Source organism: Triticum aestivum, chromosome 2D (assembly GCF_018294505.1).
Source record: "Triticum aestivum cultivar Chinese Spring chromosome 2D, IWGSC CS RefSeq v2.1, whole genome shotgun sequence".
Classification (NCBI taxonomy): domain Eukaryota; kingdom Viridiplantae; phylum Streptophyta; class Magnoliopsida; order Poales; family Poaceae; genus Triticum; species Triticum aestivum.
The window spans coordinates 1,719,637-1,737,101 of NC_057799.1; the positions used below are offsets into that span (position 1 = coordinate 1,719,637).

The 17,465-nt window shown below is 46.2% G+C and overlaps 1 pseudogene; it reads left to right on the plus strand.

Annotated features, from left to right (window-relative positions):
* Window positions 1-8,218: 8,218 nt before the first annotated feature.
* LOC123050925 (disease resistance protein Pik-2-like) lies at window positions 8,219-15,868 on the plus strand (annotated as a pseudogene).
* Window positions 15,869-17,465: the final 1,597 nt, after the last annotated feature.

The following is a 17,465-nucleotide window of genomic DNA, read 5'->3' on the forward strand; positions in this document are numbered from 1 at the left end:
AGCCGATGACAACATTGAAAAGGAAAGGCCAATGATTATCAAATCTATCGTGGCTTTTCTAAGTTGGAAATCAAAGCAAATTGGAATCCCCACCTATAAGAATGGGGTAGGGATTATCATTCGCCAGATTAACTAATTCACGGAGAAAATCGGCCTTGAACTCATCCTAGGCTATCCCATACACGGCGACGAGGGTCCATGTGTTTAACATGAAACTCACCATCTAAACTAGCAAAAACATCCATAGTCCCTGTGTTTACGCCTAGTAAAGTGCCCCCATAACGATCTCTAGGCGGTCTTGGAATCTGAGTAAAGTCTATCCCACCAGAAAGACAGCTAAGCAGACTTAGTGAGAAAGCGTGTGTCCCCGTTTCAGAGGTAGCCATAAAATCTAAATTATATTCCCTATTACACTCCCCAATTAATAAATATTTAGCCAAGTCACGAAGCTATTAAAAGACACTCCATTCATGATGAAACAATAGGAGATTTAGATAATTTCGCTCTCTTCTGGTATTTCCTCTCTTTTTTAGAACGTGCGGTCTTTGATTTACGTTCGTAGGTTGTAAGCTAAATCAGTGAACTAAGCCCGGGTTCATCTAGGCCCACATCCAAAACCGCTCCTACCAAATGAGAGATCAGCTGACCATTTGATGTGGCTTGCAGCTCCTCCTCATTTGTATAGGAGGCAAAAGGCTTGCTAGAAACACATGGAGTGACTTTTAATAGATCATATCTCAAATGTTTCAAAGGTTTTGTCGAAATAGAAATATCCTTCTCATTCTTCGCAAGACTAACACCCACATGATTTAACTTAGAAACAATGGTTGTATTGGAAAAAAATTAAAAAGGATTTGGACGACGACGTGATACCTTGGTTGTATAGGCGAGGAGTCCTCATAGCCTTGGCCAAGGAGTCCTCATGATTGTCCATAGTACCGTTTCGGCAACCGTATGCTGACTATTTTAGCGTGTAGGTGCCACCCCCAACAAAGGAGGACGCGTCGGCTCTACCGCCGGAGGAGGGGATGATGGTGGAGTAGCAACCCCCCTACCTGACAGCCTTAACCGCTGGTACAAGCGAGAGGCTGCCGTCTAAAGTGTGTTAGGGACCTGACCAGTCGTAATAGCGAACACGGGAGGGGCGGGCATGGCCGGTTCCACATGTGGCAGAAGGTCGTTTGATGGCGCAACAACACGTGGCTGCCCACCTAACGGTGGGCCATCTGGACCTAGCCCGTGGCCAGTCAGCGCGGTCGGCTCGTCCTGAGCCAGCGGTGCAGCAACACGTGGATGCACACCCGAAACCACCTCCTCCTAAGCCGAGTGATTGCACACCCAAGGCCGCCTCCTCCTACGGACGAGGCCCAATTGGACTCCACTTGCAGCAACTCCGGAGACGTGAACGAGCGCCCCACTGTTCCATACTAGTGTTGGTGCTGGTAACCTAGCTACAAGTTACCTCCGAACTGTGGCTGCTGATTTTGTGGTTTCTCCTTCTTACGCTTTTGAGCGGCGCCCTGCTGACCGACCGATAAAGTTGCATGCTGCTGCGAAGCTCGAAACCCCCTGGTATGAACAAAGTAGGAGGGGCTGCCCCTGGTGCTGTAGCTACATATGGAGGTTGTCCACTCTGTGCCAAGTATTGCAAGTTGTGGCTCTAAACCGGGAACTAAGGCCCTCCATAGCCATATGCAGGAGCCATCCCACATTCATGTTGATGAAGGCCTTGATTTCCAGATAAGCCGGACACCACAGCCGGCGGGTGTGCACCGCCAGCAGCTACCCCTCTAGAGCGGGGGGGGGGGGGGGGGGGGGGCTCGTGGGTGCGCTCCATAGACGAACAAGGCATCCCGTGACGGGGAAGGAGTGCCCTGAGGAGGAAGAGGGGGAACACTCACCATGGGGGCTCAGCTACAAGGTCGCGACCGCTGCCTAGGTACTTGCGGCGCCGCCGGCAGGAGGCGCAGCGGTGGAGGCCCGCATCTCCGGTGGTGACAACCTGAAGCACGGGCAGAGGATTTGCGACAATGGTGGCGAGCGGGCAATCGGGGCTGGCGTTTTCGATGTCATAGACGAAGGAACTACAACGTTGTCGGCCACAGACGCATACACCAGCGAAGGGAACCCTAGCCACATGGCCCTCGTCCGGCGCTGAGGAAAGGCCCAGGAGCATACCTAGCTTGGATCAGGCCTAGCATGCCGAGATAACCTCTGTTTGAATCGGCGGTGATCGCGCGATGTGAGCGTCCACAAACACCACAACTGCCATCGACGAGGGTTTCGGTGAAAGCGGTCTATGGTTGTCCTCTGCCGCTTTCCCATCCGGCACCGAGTTGGGGAGATATAGTCGCCGGTGAAAACCGAGCCGACTCCAGTCATGGCGGGAGATGGCGGCATCTACGTCGTTACCTTAATGAAGGCATCATCAAGCAACTATGGACAACCTGCTCGTGCCGCTCTAGTCCTAAGATCAACGGATCGGATGATGGCGGCGTTGTGGTATCGTGTTCCCTCTTGGGGGCATCGTTTGAGGAGCGGTGCCGGATGGAAGAGGCGTGAGGTGGTGTGGCGTGCCTTCTCTCACGTCGACGGCGGCGGGTCTCGGCGGCATGGAGCAGCGGGGTCTCGGCACTGGATGTGGCGTGATTGCCTCGCAAAGGGCGGTGGCACTGTCTGGCGCCATGGTGGCGTCGACAACTGACCTGGCAAGGTCTTTGTGCCAGTACCTGCTCTGAAGATGGTTAGGTGTATGACGGCGGTGGTAGCCTCTGTGAGTGCGCCGGACCGGTGTATGACCTATTCCCGGCATGTGGCTGGGCTGGGGCATCTGGCATTAAATGTTAGGTTTTAGTGCGATGTCAGTTTGGTATTAGGCTCGAACATTCGGCACCCCTGCATCAAGGGGATAGGAGTAGCGACAGGTGTCACCTAGATGGTGGCTTCAGGCTTACTGATGTAATGCTTTGTAAGGTCTCTTAGAATAATTAATAAAATGGCTGGATGCATCACCCAGATGCAGAGGCCGGGGTAATCCTCCTTCTCTAAAAAAACCGAGGCAGACGGGTGATGCGCAGTCCGGTCGGCAACGACAGCGACCTCCAGCTAGGCTCCGCAGCATCAAAGGCCACCGAACCACCCAATAGTCGGGTGCCTGACTCGTCCTCCACCGCACCACGATCCCCAGGTTCGTCCCGATAATCCGCAACGGTCTTCGGTGATGAAGATAATATCTCTCCCGAAAATTTTACGTTATGGTAGGGATACCGGCAGCCTCCGCTCCATCTTCCTCCTTCGGCGAACCACCAGAGCCCACTCTGCGTTAGCCCCATCTTCGTCCAAAACGTACATGGCCATCTGAATCTCGACGACGGGCGCACCCTCCTCATCAGATGAGCTGTACTCCGAGCCAACGTCAGAGTACCATGATCCGCTAGGGCAACCTGCAGTGGAGGGCGTCACCGGTGAGGGTAGCAGTGGTCAGATTGCCAGCGTTAGGCAGCGGCTAAGACTCGCCCCGCGGGTCGCATCTCCCGGGTGAATAGGTCCATGGAGCTTAAAATTGGGGGGAGAATTTCACTTTCCCGATCTCTGTACCAACTAGGGATGCATAAGTACTGGATTTTATTCATTCCGTAGTTCTCGAGGCTTCCTAGCTGCGGTCATTTTATTCATTCCGTAGTTCACCAATAACAGTCGAGCCTTCCTGATTAAACCATTAACATGGGCTACAAAGTATGGACGGCCCCATACCTGACAGCATAAAGCAATTTTCAACTGTTGGTAATGATGTATTATGTAGTAGTGTTGGAGTCTGAAAATATCTAATACATCATCTATTTTAGATTAAGTGATGTTGATGCATTATCTGGTAACCTAATATAAGCTACATGCATGCCCTGTACTATGTTCTAGGAACATTAACATTCTGTACGATGTGATTGTGGCATTGCCAGTAGAACTTTTAGATTTCATATACGGACATGATTTTTGAGTATTGTAGTTTCTAGTTTCTCCAAAATTAAGATCCTATGTCTAGTTTGATATGCGGAAGTACTTACCTCTTGCAACCATTTGAAACACAAATTCATTAAACTAAAATGGTACACTTAACAATGAAGACACACGAACCATGTCATCATAATTAGATGTGTACTTTAAGGATGATCGTACAGTTCATAGGCGACACATAGACATGTGAATGTGGCATTATTGGTAAAAAATGCAAGGAACGAAACAAACAGAAGACATGGCAAATTCAATGCAACAGGTGTATAGTTGTACATCATATTCAAAGGAGAAGGCATTCAAGAAGATATTTTTGGTAAACAAGATGTATAACCCAGCAGTTGAATACACACAGCTGTCCAATCAAGGTTTGTTAGAACAATGCTCCTTCAATGTTCAACTTGTTCCCCCACCAAAAAAATGATCAACTTGTTCGTTGTATTCCACATAGGACCATATAACAATAATTGTTCAGTTGCGTGTGAAATTGATGTCGTAAAATGCCACCTTCCATTTAATTTGCCTAGCTATGAGCTATGGCCAGACTGGAGCAGAACATGACCCGCATCCTCAGGAACTCTGCATAAGCAACAACTAACATGTCATAGACCATTTATTTTAGTCTATCACGACAGGACTTTCTCTAGTTCCGGATTCCTTCAGCAGATGGAAGCGGGCGGTCCTAAAAGTTTGATTAACGTGATGGCTTGGTTAAATGAATTCCTTGGGACCCCTAAACCGTCTCACAGGTCTTGGCTAGTTAACTGTCCATTGCTTGTTTAACAATGTCCAAATGAGCTGTTTCCTGGCTCTTCATGCCTTTGAAGCAACAAGTACCATTAATTTTGCCTCCTTGGGCATATGAAAGGTCATTAGCAAAACATGTAAATTTTTGTTAAGGACCGAACGACTTGAAACATAAGCAGCCAGTCAGGCTTGCTTCCTTGGACATAAGACCGTACCATCAATTATTGAGACGAGAGCCAAAAGTGAGTAGTGAAATCCCACAGGCCATTTAATTTAGCTAGACTTTACTCCCTCCGTTTTTATTTAATCCGCATATTAGCTTTGGTGAAAGTCAAGCTTTGCAAACTTTGACAAAGTATATAAACAAAAATATTAACATATACAATAACAAACTAATACCATTAGATTCATTGTTGAATGTACTTTCACATCACATAGATTTGTTAAGGTAAATATTCATATTGTTTTCTATAAAGTTGGTCAAACTTTATGAAGTTTGACTTCAGTCAAACCTAATATGCAGAGTAAATAAAAACGGAGGGAGTATGAGCTATGACCAGACTTGCACATGAACCTTCAAGCATTTTGGATGAGAACAGCTCAAATGCCATAGGCCATTTATTTGACCCAATCATGGCACGGCTTTCTCTGGTTATAGCAAAACAGAACATGATGGGTCGGGTAAACAAATATCTTGGGACCTGCAAGTCGTCTCACAGGTCTTGGCTAATTGTCCATTTGTTGTTTAATAATGTCCAAATGAGCTGTATCATGGCTCTTCACGCCCTTGATTCAACAAGTACCAAAACTTTTGCCTCCTTGAGCATATGACAGGTCATCAGCATTGTTAATTAATTTGCGCTACACATTAGTTCCTGTTTTTACACCACAACTTCATATTGAAGGAGACTGAATCAAACTTATGTCCGTCGACGCGAAGTTCAGGGAAGAGCTACAATGGATTACTTGCAGAAAAAAACGCAGAGTTTACTTCATATCGACGGTGTGAAAAAACTTCAGATAACCCTTTACATTGGCACTCTCTTTGTGCTCCATAATGTAACTTTTCTTTTGCTCTCCTGCTGGATTTTCCTCTACATAAATATTATTGGACACAATATAAAAAATACTGCAGGGATAATTCCATACAGGTTCAGTAAAAAAATCAATACTAATGATATATATGTATATTTGTAGGTTTACAGGAATGACGTGTTTTGGCAAGAAAATGCCGGATCGACCAATAAAAGAAGCATAAAATGGTGATAAAACATGTGACTTTATCAAGTCATGCAGTCTTTACAGGCTGATTAATATTTTAAGTACACAGAAAAAAAATGATTTTATTAGCACGCTGTCTGATGCTGCTTGAAGAGTTCTGGTCAAATCTACAACCATGTGAGCATGCGACAATACACGCCAGTATAGGATATTAGTGCCAGCAGAGAACCATGTTAGTGGGGCACCATTTCATCGATCCACTGGACTGCAAGTTTATAGTATGTACATGGCACACATCTTACAGCTAGCATATCAATTTAAAAAGTACAATTTGCTGCGGTGCTTGTCCCCTTGAAGAAGCGTGAGAAGTGAATGAGATTGGAACTTGAAAAGAGTGAGCTCCTAAGTTAAGTTAGACAAGAAGAGAAGACAAATTAAAGAGAGTAGGCTACTAACGTAGGAGAGAGATCTAGCTAGCTAGCTAGCGAGCGAGAGGGAGAGGGGGCCATGGCGGACCTTGTGGTTGGCATGGCCAAGTCGGTGGTGGAAGGGGCGCTGACCAAGGCCCAGGCGGCGATCGAGGAGGAGACCAAGCTGCGGCAGAGCGCGCAGCGTAACCTGGTGTACATCACTGGTGAGTTCCAGACTTTTTAGAAAAAGAGGATTACGCAGGCCTATGCATTGAAGCGATCATTGCAACCACCTTATTAACCAAAAGATCCTGCAAATATGTAGTATGATACGAAAAACTCACGAAGAGACAAGTAAAAGGAGAACTCAAAGGCACATCTAGGAAAAAATTGGACTAAGATGCCTATACACCTATCATATTGTTGGACCGCAATCCAAACCGGTTGCAGGTATCCCGTGCTACCGTCTCTCATCGATGGCACCCATAAGCCATATGCTCTTTGGCTTCCGCACGACTGAGTAATGACCACGTACGAATCCAGCCAGTTGCTCTATAGATTACCTGCAAAAAAATTGTAATGTTTTGTCTATTAAAAATCGCATCATTCCAACAGTTCCATAGGGCCCAATGTAATGCACACACTGGCGAGTTCCATATGATGCAGCCCTTCCTGAAGATTGTTGACAGTGACCGCCTAGAGAATGCGGTGGATCGGCGATCAAGTCCATGGGCTGGCTCCTAGGCCCTGCGTGGATAAGGTCGCGACCAGATTTTAACAGGTTGTGCTCCACATCTTCGAGCATTTTGGATAAGCAACAGCTAACATGTCATAGGCCATTTATTTGACCCTTTACTAATTACTGCATAACAGAACCTGATGGCCTGGAAAATTAATATCTTGGGGCCCGCAAATCGTCTCACGAGTTTTGGCTAATTGTCCATTTGTTGTTTAACAATGTCCAAATGAGATGTTTGATGGCTGTTCACGCACTTGAATCAACAAGGACCAATAGTTTGAGCATATGACAGGTCATTAGCCGTTGTTTTGCTCTCGATTGGCGAAGGTCTAGTTTCCCTTTTGAATAAAAAATATTGATACTTTTTTCTCCATATAAGCTACCCATCAATGCCCAATGATGTAACCTTTCCTTAGCTCTCCTTTTGGAGTTTCCTGTACATAAATTTTATTTGAAATTATTTTAAAAAATACTGCAGGGTGAAATGCCTACAGTTTGTCAAAAAATACTAGTAATGACATTTTTGGCAAGAAAATAATGCAGAGTCGACCAATATCATGCATCAAGTAAAACATATAGATGACCTGCAAAAAATGAAGCGTAAAACCATATAACTAGCATAAGGCCTTGATTGGAATGTCGTTTCCAGCGCTTTTACACCTGTAAAATATACACGGCCGGTAAGATACACTTGTAAAACAAATACAGGTGTATAAAAATACACTGATTCCAAGTAGGGCCTAAGATATTAAAAGGTGACTTGGTCAAGTCCGTCTTTCCATGCTGATTAAATTTACAGAGTAAATCATTTTATTGGCACGCTGTCTGATGCTGCTTGAAAAGTTGTGGTCGAATCTACGACCATGTGAGTACGCGACAATACACGCCAATATAGGATATGAGTGCCAGCACAGAACCATGTTAGTGGGGTGTCATCTCCAAGATTATACTATGTATATATACTTTAAAAGTACAATTTGCTGTGCTGCTTGTCCCCTTGAAGAAGCGTGAGAAGTGAATGACATCGGTACTTGAAAACAGTAAGCTCCTTATATAGTTGACAAGAAAAGAAGACAAACTAAACAGAGTAAGCTACTAAGATAGGAGAGAGATCTAGCTAGCTAGCGAGAGGGAGCCATGGCGGACCTTGTGGTTGGCATGGCCAAGTCGGTGGTGGAAGGGGCGCTAACCAAGGCCCAGGCGGCGATTGAGGAGGAGGCCAAGCTGCGGCAGAGCGCGCAGCGTAACCTGGTGTACATCACTGGCGAGTTTCAGATGATGCAGTCTTTCCTAAAAATTGCTGACAGTGACCATCTGGAGAATGCGGTGGGGAGGACGTGGGTGCGGCAGATCCGCGATCTCGCCTATGATGTGGAGGACTGCATCGAGTTCGTCGTCCACCTCGACAAGAAGAACAGCTTGTGGCTCCGCCTGATCCAGCCTGTGAGCTGGTTCCTCAGGCCCTGTGTGAACCTGGGGCCGCTGCGGCTGGACGAGGCGGTAGATGAGCTGGACCGGCTCAAGGCCAGGGTGGAGGACGTGAGCAGCAGGAACACACGCTACTGCCTCATCGGCGACTCCGGCTCCAAGTCTACCACCACCACCACCACCACCACCACCACCGAGAAGCAGGAGCCGACTGCTTCCTCCCGCCCGCCGACGGCATTCAACAGGCTCTTCGAGGCGGCATTCAAGACCACCCAAAAAGGGCGTCAATGGGATCTCACCCAGCTGCTCACCAAGGAAGACCAAGACCTCGGAGTGATCTCCATCTGGGGCACCGGCACCGGCACCGGAGGTGGGGAGGGCCTTGGTTTGGCATCCATTGCCTGGAACGCCTATGTTGATAAAGAAACATGCGAAAAGTTCGCCTGCCGTGCTTGGGTGAAGCTGATGCACCCTTTCGATCCCCTCATGTTCGTCCGGTCCTTGACGGCCCAGTTCCACGCAACCTCTTACAAAGAGGAGCGCGGGAAGTTCGTAGGTGGTGTGCGAGTCCTGATGAAGATGGAGGCCGCACAAGGAGGAGATTCCCTCAAGGATTTCGAGCAGCTTGTCATGAAAAATAGGTTCCTCGTTGTGTTGGAGGACCTGTCCACCATGGCAGACTGGGATGCTATCAGGAGGTTTTTTCCAAACATGACGAATGGCAGCTGCATCATCTTGTCCACCCAGCAATTTGAGGTTGCAAGCTTGTCGGTGGGACATCCATACCAGGTGCAGCATCTCAACCAGCTATCAGCTGATCACTCTGTTTACGCCTTCTTTACAAAGGTAAGCCTAGTCAGAACCCCATCAGTTATTTAAATTCTCGGCTTAGGGTACATTTTTTAACAGACAGTTCAAGAGTCGATACATTTTTACTATTGTTTGCAATCAATGCTACTCCCTTCGTTCCAAAATTCTTGTCTTAGATTTGTCTAGATACGGATGTATCTAATACTGAAACGTGACTTGATACATCCATATTTAGACGAATCTAAGACAAGAATTTTGGGATGGAGGGAATATTTCACAGCCTCCTGTTTAGTGGTTACTACATATACTCCCTCCATTCATAAATATAAGTCCCTTTTTTTTAGAGATTTCACTGTAAAAACTACATTCGGATGTATATAGATGTCTTTTAGAGTATAGATTTACTCATTTTGCTTTGTGGGTAGTCTATAGTGGAATCTCTTAAAAGACTTATATTTAGGAACCGAGGGATTACAAGCTTGTCTTAAGACTAAGTAATAATCCTGCTAGTGTTTCTAGTCTATCTTATCATGGAACTGATCAAATAATCCTGCAAGACGGATTACAAAATAGCCCCGCCTTGAATGTTATTAATCCATGCGGGTTACATGTACGAGAAATAGAAAATCAAGGGATATAAGGGTCCCTCGTAATACCAAACAAATGCACCAAACACAACTACACCAAAGGAAAGCTCATAACACGTGTCCAATGCATTATATTTACCTCTTCTTGCAATTAATCTGGTATTGTTTTTGTTGTACGGACATATTTTACAATTATCAAGGCCTCACTTTTTTGTGTACTAACATAACTACTTGTTTTTAGGGATCTCAAGATGATACAGATAAAGACATAGAAACCAATAATGCACCCACCATTAACAATACGAAATCAATGGTTGATAACCGCAAAAAGGAAGCAGCAGGGAAGTGGATAGATGAGCATCCACTGGTAGAAAAAAGGCCTTTAGTCCCGGTTCGCAAAGGTCTTTAGTCCCGGCTGTGCAACCGGGACTAAATATGCGCGACTAAAGACCCCCCCCCCCCTTTAGTCGCGCCTCTTACGAACCGCGACTAAAGGCTTTAGTCCCGGTTCTCATGGCTAACCGGGACTAAAGGCCCGTCTTTTAGTCCCGGTTCTCGTGGCTAACCGGGACTAAAGGCCTCCTCCACAGATTTAAATTTTTTTAAATTTTTTTGCGATTTTTTTTTATTTTCAAATTTCTGAATTATTTTAACCTCTAATCTCTAATTACCACCCCTCATCACTGCTCAATTTATCCTCTAATCTCTAATCACCCCTCATCATTCCAAATCATCTAACTTCCCGAACGGTCACCCATCCTCCCACTCCCCCAGCCTGAGCACGCTTAACTTTCAGGTTCTATTCTCCCTCGTTTCCAAGTCTGCACTTGTTGTTTTCCTGACAATAGTAGGATGTCAATTCTATTAACCCTCAGGTATTTAGCTTGAGCATGAAGTGACACATTTCACTGTTTGAGTTTGAAACTATTGTTTTAAAAAACAATAATTATTTAGTAACACTAATATTTTTGAAATAATTAGTTTGACCATTGTTTGACCACAGTTTGACCAGATTTGACCAAAATTCAAAAAAACTGAAATAATTATTTAGTAACACTAATATTCTAGAATAATTAGTTTGACCATTGTTTGACCATAGTTTGACCACAATTTGAATTTTTTTGAATTTTTTTGCCTCTCCAGATCTTAAAAGCACCGTATCTTTTTTTCTGTTAGGTTTTTGGGGATTCTAAAAATGTTTAACGGGGGTTCCCCGGTTAAATTCGGATGTAACTTTTCGAGTAGATGATTTTTCATATAAAAAACTTTTTCATCCGAGTTCGTATGCAAAAGTTATGCCCATTTTAAGAATTTCCAGAGAGATTTTGCAAATAAAGTCGAAATTCATATTTGTTAATTTTCCCAACAACTAGACCACATATCACATGGAAAACTTATTTTATTTTATTTTTTTGACATTTCCATAATTTTCTTTTGTTTTTTCTAAAACTGAAAAGGCGATGGGGGGGGGGGGGTAGAGTTTGAAAATGAGGCCTCAAATCCCTTTAGTCGCGGTTGGCCAGACCAACCGGGACTAAAGGTCTAACCTTTAGTCCCGGTTGGTCTGGCCAACCGCGACTAAAGGTTCGGGCCATTAGTCGCGGTTGGCCAGACCAACCGGGACTAAAGGTCTAACCTTTAATCCCGGTTGGTCTGGCCAACCGCGACTAAAGGTCTTCGGGCCAGCCTGAGGACCTTTAGTCCCGGTTGGCCAGGCCAACCGCGACTAAAGCCCCTCCCGTCCGCCAGCTGTCGACCGAGCGCGCTGGGCCCAGATAGTTGGTCGCGGGTCTCCTCCCGAACCGCGACTAAAGACCCCTTTGGTCGCGGTTCGATTATTTTAGGGACTAATGGGGGCGTATGGAAGCCTCTTTTTCTACTAGTGATCCTCTTGTTGGACGCGAGTCAGAAAAGACGGTTCTTGGTATAAATGTAATTACAGCACGAGCCAAAAGCTACCAAGCTATGTCCGTGTGGGGAATAGCCGGCGTTGGAAAATCAGCCCTCGTCAAATACATGTTTTGTGACAAATCTTGAACTGCAAGCTATTCCAGAAGTATGGTTGGGTGGATGTATCACATCCTTTCAATCTGTGGGACTTCTCTCGGGTCTTACTTTCCAATCTTGGTTCTGATGATCTTGTAGCCAGTGAAACTACTGCAGACTTGTGTATGATGGGAAGCAGAAACCCCATTGTTGAGTGTCGTGAGATTCTGATACAGAATAGATGCCTGGTGGTTATTGATGGACTGCAATCCACCAAAGAATGGGATCTCATAAAAGCTGAGTTGGTAACTGGATGTAATCCCCGGAATATTGTCATTGCCGTTACAACAAAACAAGAAATTGCCACTCATTGCCGCGGAAGTAAGGGAGAGTTTGTATTTAATGTCAAAGGTCTGGAAGCTGACACAGCCTTTGAACTCTTCAAGAAGGTGTGTTTTTCATAGATTAAACTTCCCTCTGTCAAGTTCCTTCTATGCATGTTTGTACACTTGACTCCTTGTGCAAGGATTCATATCATTCCTTATATTCATTAAGCGCTATTATTTTACACAGTAGACTTTTATTATTCCTTTATATTTTTTCAACTACAAAGTGCTATTTTATTTTCATTTTTATCTGGTTATTGTATCAGAGTAAATGGATTTATATGACCTCCTTATAAAAGCTTAGTATGGCAGTTTCTATCTTAGTTTGGAAAGTACTGTGTTTGCCAAGAATCATAGTAGCATTTCTATATTTTGTTTCACCATTTGTTCTTCTTTTTTTAGGAAAAATGTGTACACGACTTCTTTTCTGTCTAGTTACAAGCCTGTTGTGTCTTTGTGCATATATATCAATACTGCATAAAATTTACCAATTATTTCCCACAGAAAATTGATTTTGGAACAATATTTAGAGAATCTAGATGATGCCACGTAGTGCTGTGAGAAGCACAAATAGGTGGCACAAAATAACTAAAACTAATGCAAAGCAAATATAAAAGTGTTCTTGATTTACATTTCAATAACAGTAATATGTATGAAGCATGTAACAAAATGATGTATCAAAAGAGAAGAACTTTTGGATTGCGGTTAACGGAATGCCATTGTCTAACAAAAATGTGGAAGATGAATTGTATATGTATGTTCCAAGCACCTAACGAGTATACCTTCCATTGCCGGCTGCATGGATAGGAAAAATAAGTAGTGGATTGCAACTATTTGAAAATAGCCTCGCAAAAGAAAACTATTTTGGAATAGAGGATGCTAGATATCTTCCATTTGAACAACCACAGTTAATCCATGAATGTTTCACCCCTCTTTGGATCTACCACCATGTGTTCGTATCAGGGTAGGGTGCACACCAGATATCAATTGTCCTGTAGGTATTATTCTCTAGTTTAGCTGCATTGGGATGCTCGGGCCAGCTGAATAATGAGGGCTCCGACGTTGATGGTGCCCTGGGGCTCATGGCGGGAGGCAGGCGGGCTAGCGGCTGCTCACGAACTGCTGCTGCCGCTGCTGTTCGTGCTGCCCGAATCGATCCGGTTCAGCACACCGCCGCATAGCAACTGTTTGATGAAATGCATAACCCAATTGAGCACTTTACTCCGCTAAATTTAGGGGATCGGTCAGAACCGACCAAAACTTATTGGAGTAAATACACTCGACTAAGGTTTACTCAGCCGTATCCTCCTCTATTTTTTAGGGGATCGGTTAGAGTTGGCCTAACGGAACAAATATAACTCCACATGATTCTTTGGTCCATCCTAGCCTTGGAATCCAGCTCCTAATGTTTTTCTGTGTTTTTTTTGTATTATCATGGTTGCTCAAATGGTGCCTCCAATTAGTAAACATATAAGATGATGCATTATATACAACAAATAAGATGAAAGTGGAGTATGTATGATTTTGGAACTTGACTGATTTGAATGTTTAATTGTTTGAGTTATAGGTATCCACTCTGGGTGACTTTGAAGAGCGACAAGACCTTACTTCAATATGTGGTGGACTTCCCAAAGTAATAGTTGAGGTAGCAGGTTCATTCGCCAAAAAGCCAGATCGATGGAAAGATGCACTTTCAACAAATAATAAGTTTATGCCAGAACTCGAGAACCATGGAGAATTTGAAAATCTGAAGGGTCTGTTCGATTGGATGAATTCGTACTTCCGCAATTGCCGAGATTCCCTCAAGCCATGTATCTTATATCTACCAATTTTCCCTCGAAACTACCTCATCCGGCGGAGGCGGCTGGTAAGGCGGTGGATTGCTGAGGGTTACTCCAAGGACAGCCATGAAGAGTCCGCAGAGATGAACGGGGAGAAACAATTCTGTGACCTCCTTAATCTGAGTATAGTCCAGCAGCCATCTGCGTTGGGTTTGGGTGAGACAAGGATGGTCATTTGCCAAGTCAATGGCTTCTTTCGTGAGTACATTGTCTCACGTCAAATGGAAGAGAACCTTGTGTTTGAACTTAGGGGCAGTTGTGCCTTAACCACCCAACGCACAGGGCGCCACCTTGTGATTTCAAAATGCTGGGACAGAGATCAAACTGTGTTTGAGAGCATTGACTTCTCTCGTCTGCGGTCACTAACAGTGTTTGGGAAATGGAAATCATTCTTCGTTTCTGAAGATATGAAGCTGCTCCGGGTGCTTGATCTAGAGGGTGCATCCAATGTAGAATATAATGATGTCAAGAAGATGGTCAAGTTGATGTGTCGCCTCAAGTTCCTCTCATTACGCGGATGCAATGAAATCTGCCATCTGCCAAGTTCAATAGGAGGTTTGAGACAGCTCCAGACCCTAGATGTCAGACACACCTCCATAGTCACCCTGCCGAGGAACATCACCAAGTTGCAGAATTTGCAGTATATCCGTGCAGGCACCACCACCACAGCAAAGACAGTGCCCCAACCGTCCAACCGCAGCGGCGTTCGTCGCCCGGATGGTGTTGTGGCTCCTCGGGGTATCGGAAAACTGACAGCACTGCACACGCTTGGTGTTGTCAATGTCAGTGCTTCAGCAACAAAGGCTTTCCTAGAAGATATCAAGAAGCTGACCCACTTGCGCAAGCTTGGAGTGTCTGGCATCAACAAGAGTAACAGCAGCAAGTTTGTCCTTGCAATCACGGCTCTTGTCCGTCTGGAATCATTGTCAGTGTGGCTCGAGGACAAGAATCAAGATTGTTTGGATGGTATAAAACTATCACTGCCTGTGGGGAGCCTGAGGAGCCTGAAACTGCATGGGCTTGGAGACCGGTTGCCGAAGTGGAGAGAGCAACTCACCATGCTCACAAAGATGGATTTGGAAATAGTCAAGTTGACAGAAGACCATGTCTCCCCGCATTCAGGACTGCTCACACCAGAAGGAAAAAAGAAACCAACTAAGGACGTCATCAAGTTCCTTAGCGAGCTGCCAAATCTGTTTATTCTCCGGCTTCGTGTTAAGGAGCTTCAAAATGATGAGCTCAATGTGTCTATCATTACCAATGACCTGGAGGAAGACTCTTTCAAGAAAATGAAGATCTTCGAGATTGTCTTCAGCTCCAGTTCCAGCTCCAAAGTTACCTTTGGAGAGAAGACGATGAAAAAACTTGAGCAGCTGACGGTTGACTTCTGCAGTGGCTCCTCGTTCTTTGGCCTAAAGAATCTACGTGAACTCAAGGAGCTCCTGCTCAAGGGCTCCAGCTGTGACGAAGCATTGAAGGCGGATCTCCTCGCAAAGCTTGAGAACCACCCAAAGGAAAAGAAACCTGTTGTGAAGATGGAGGAGCCTCTTCGTCCTGATGAATCAACAGTTCAAGGTGGTCATAAATTTTGCTGTTAGTTTAATCCTGTTGCATTTCAACATAGTTCTTCATGTCTAAATTGTTCCAAATTGTATTAGTGCCGTGGCGTACTGCTACCAACAAGCTACATCATGTCCAAATTGTTCCTTTGCCTTTGCCGATTTGTGCTTAATCATGCGGAGGCCACGCTGCGTTTGCCATTGTTGCTGGTGGAGGTGCTAGTGCCATTATTAGTGTTGCCATCATTGCCGTTGTTACTATTGTTGTCGTTGTCATTGCCGTTGCCATTGCCATTACCGTTGTCATTGCCATTACCGTTGTCGTTGCCTTTGTCGTACACTACCTCCAAACTAGTGAAGACGGCAAACCTGTCATTAACAACCATCTCCCTAAAGTCCTTGTCGAATATCTTGGTATCGAAGAAATCAGAAACCACGAACCTGCCAGAACCAAGGCTGATGAACCCGACCTTGGCGCCGGACATATAGCTCGGGTGCCACTCGCCCGGTACATCGTCGTTCGCCCAAATCCGTTTCTTGTCTGGCAGTGGCTCCTCCCCTCTAACAACGCCGGAGAGGTCAACGGCGCAGGGGAGGCCACGCGAGATGCCGAACCAGAGCCCGAGCTCCGGGACATACTCTGCCTTGCCATCGAACGGAAATAGCCAGTCTCCGGCCTTGCTCCACTCGCGGGTCGCGGTGTGAAAGCAGTAGGTGCCTACAGAGCCGCGGAAGTCGGTGATGGAGAAGCAGATGGTGTCGCCAGCGCCAACGACGGCGTGGCCACAAATGAATGCGCGCTTCCTGTGGGCCATGAAGGGTGACAGCGGGACAATGTGCCTGTCATGGGCGATGAAGGGCGGCGGCGGGAGAGCGTCGCAGTGCCAGGACCTGCCAGTTGGTATCGACGGGCCGCAATCCCTCCAGACCAAAACCTCGAACTGCGGTCGTGCCTCCCCCTTGTCCAGCTTGAGGTGGCTATTGATGATGTAGAGGTCGCCGGTGCTTGGCTGTCATTTAGCTGTAAGGGCATCGGAGCGACGAAGATGGCCAGCGGCGAGTGCTTGTGCGCGTTGAGGCTTGGCATCACTGTGACCATAGGGCAGGGCCCGGCATCGTCGACGTCGAAGCGGAAGATGCGGTTCGCCCTGTCCGCCAAGATGACCTTGTTCTCCGAGGCGGCCGCGAAGAACTGAATGTCACAAGTGCCTGGTACATAGGACGAGTATACCGGCGGCAGCACGGCCACCACGGCTTTAGGTGGCTGGAAATTGGGCGCCCCCGCCTCGGCCGCCGCCAAGTCGATCTTGCAGCCACTTCTTCTGTTGGGCGTCATGGCCTCAGCGAGAGTTAGTGCCGGCACCACCTTGGCATGTGCGGCGGCTTCTTGTGCCGTCCGGTAAAACAGTTCCACCTTGCAGAGGTCGAGGCGCCGGAGGGTGTACAGGCCGGGTTCGCGCGACCAGTGTAGCATCCCCAGGTTTACGAACCGCCGGAAGCCGCTCATCTCCGGCCGGCGATCTTCCTACTATGATCCGTCTATAAGAAGTAATGGCAGTTTAACCCATCTGCTGGCGGCGGCGAAGTGAAAAAGCAATGTCGGAGAGCAACTAATTAACCAGCGCTCCTTCGGGTGCCTCGCAACGAGTAGCGCCACTTGGCACGCTCTCAGCTATTCGCCACGTGTCACGCTCTGAGTGCTACCTCTGGATTTTGTTTTTTTTTTTATTTTTCCGCACGCGT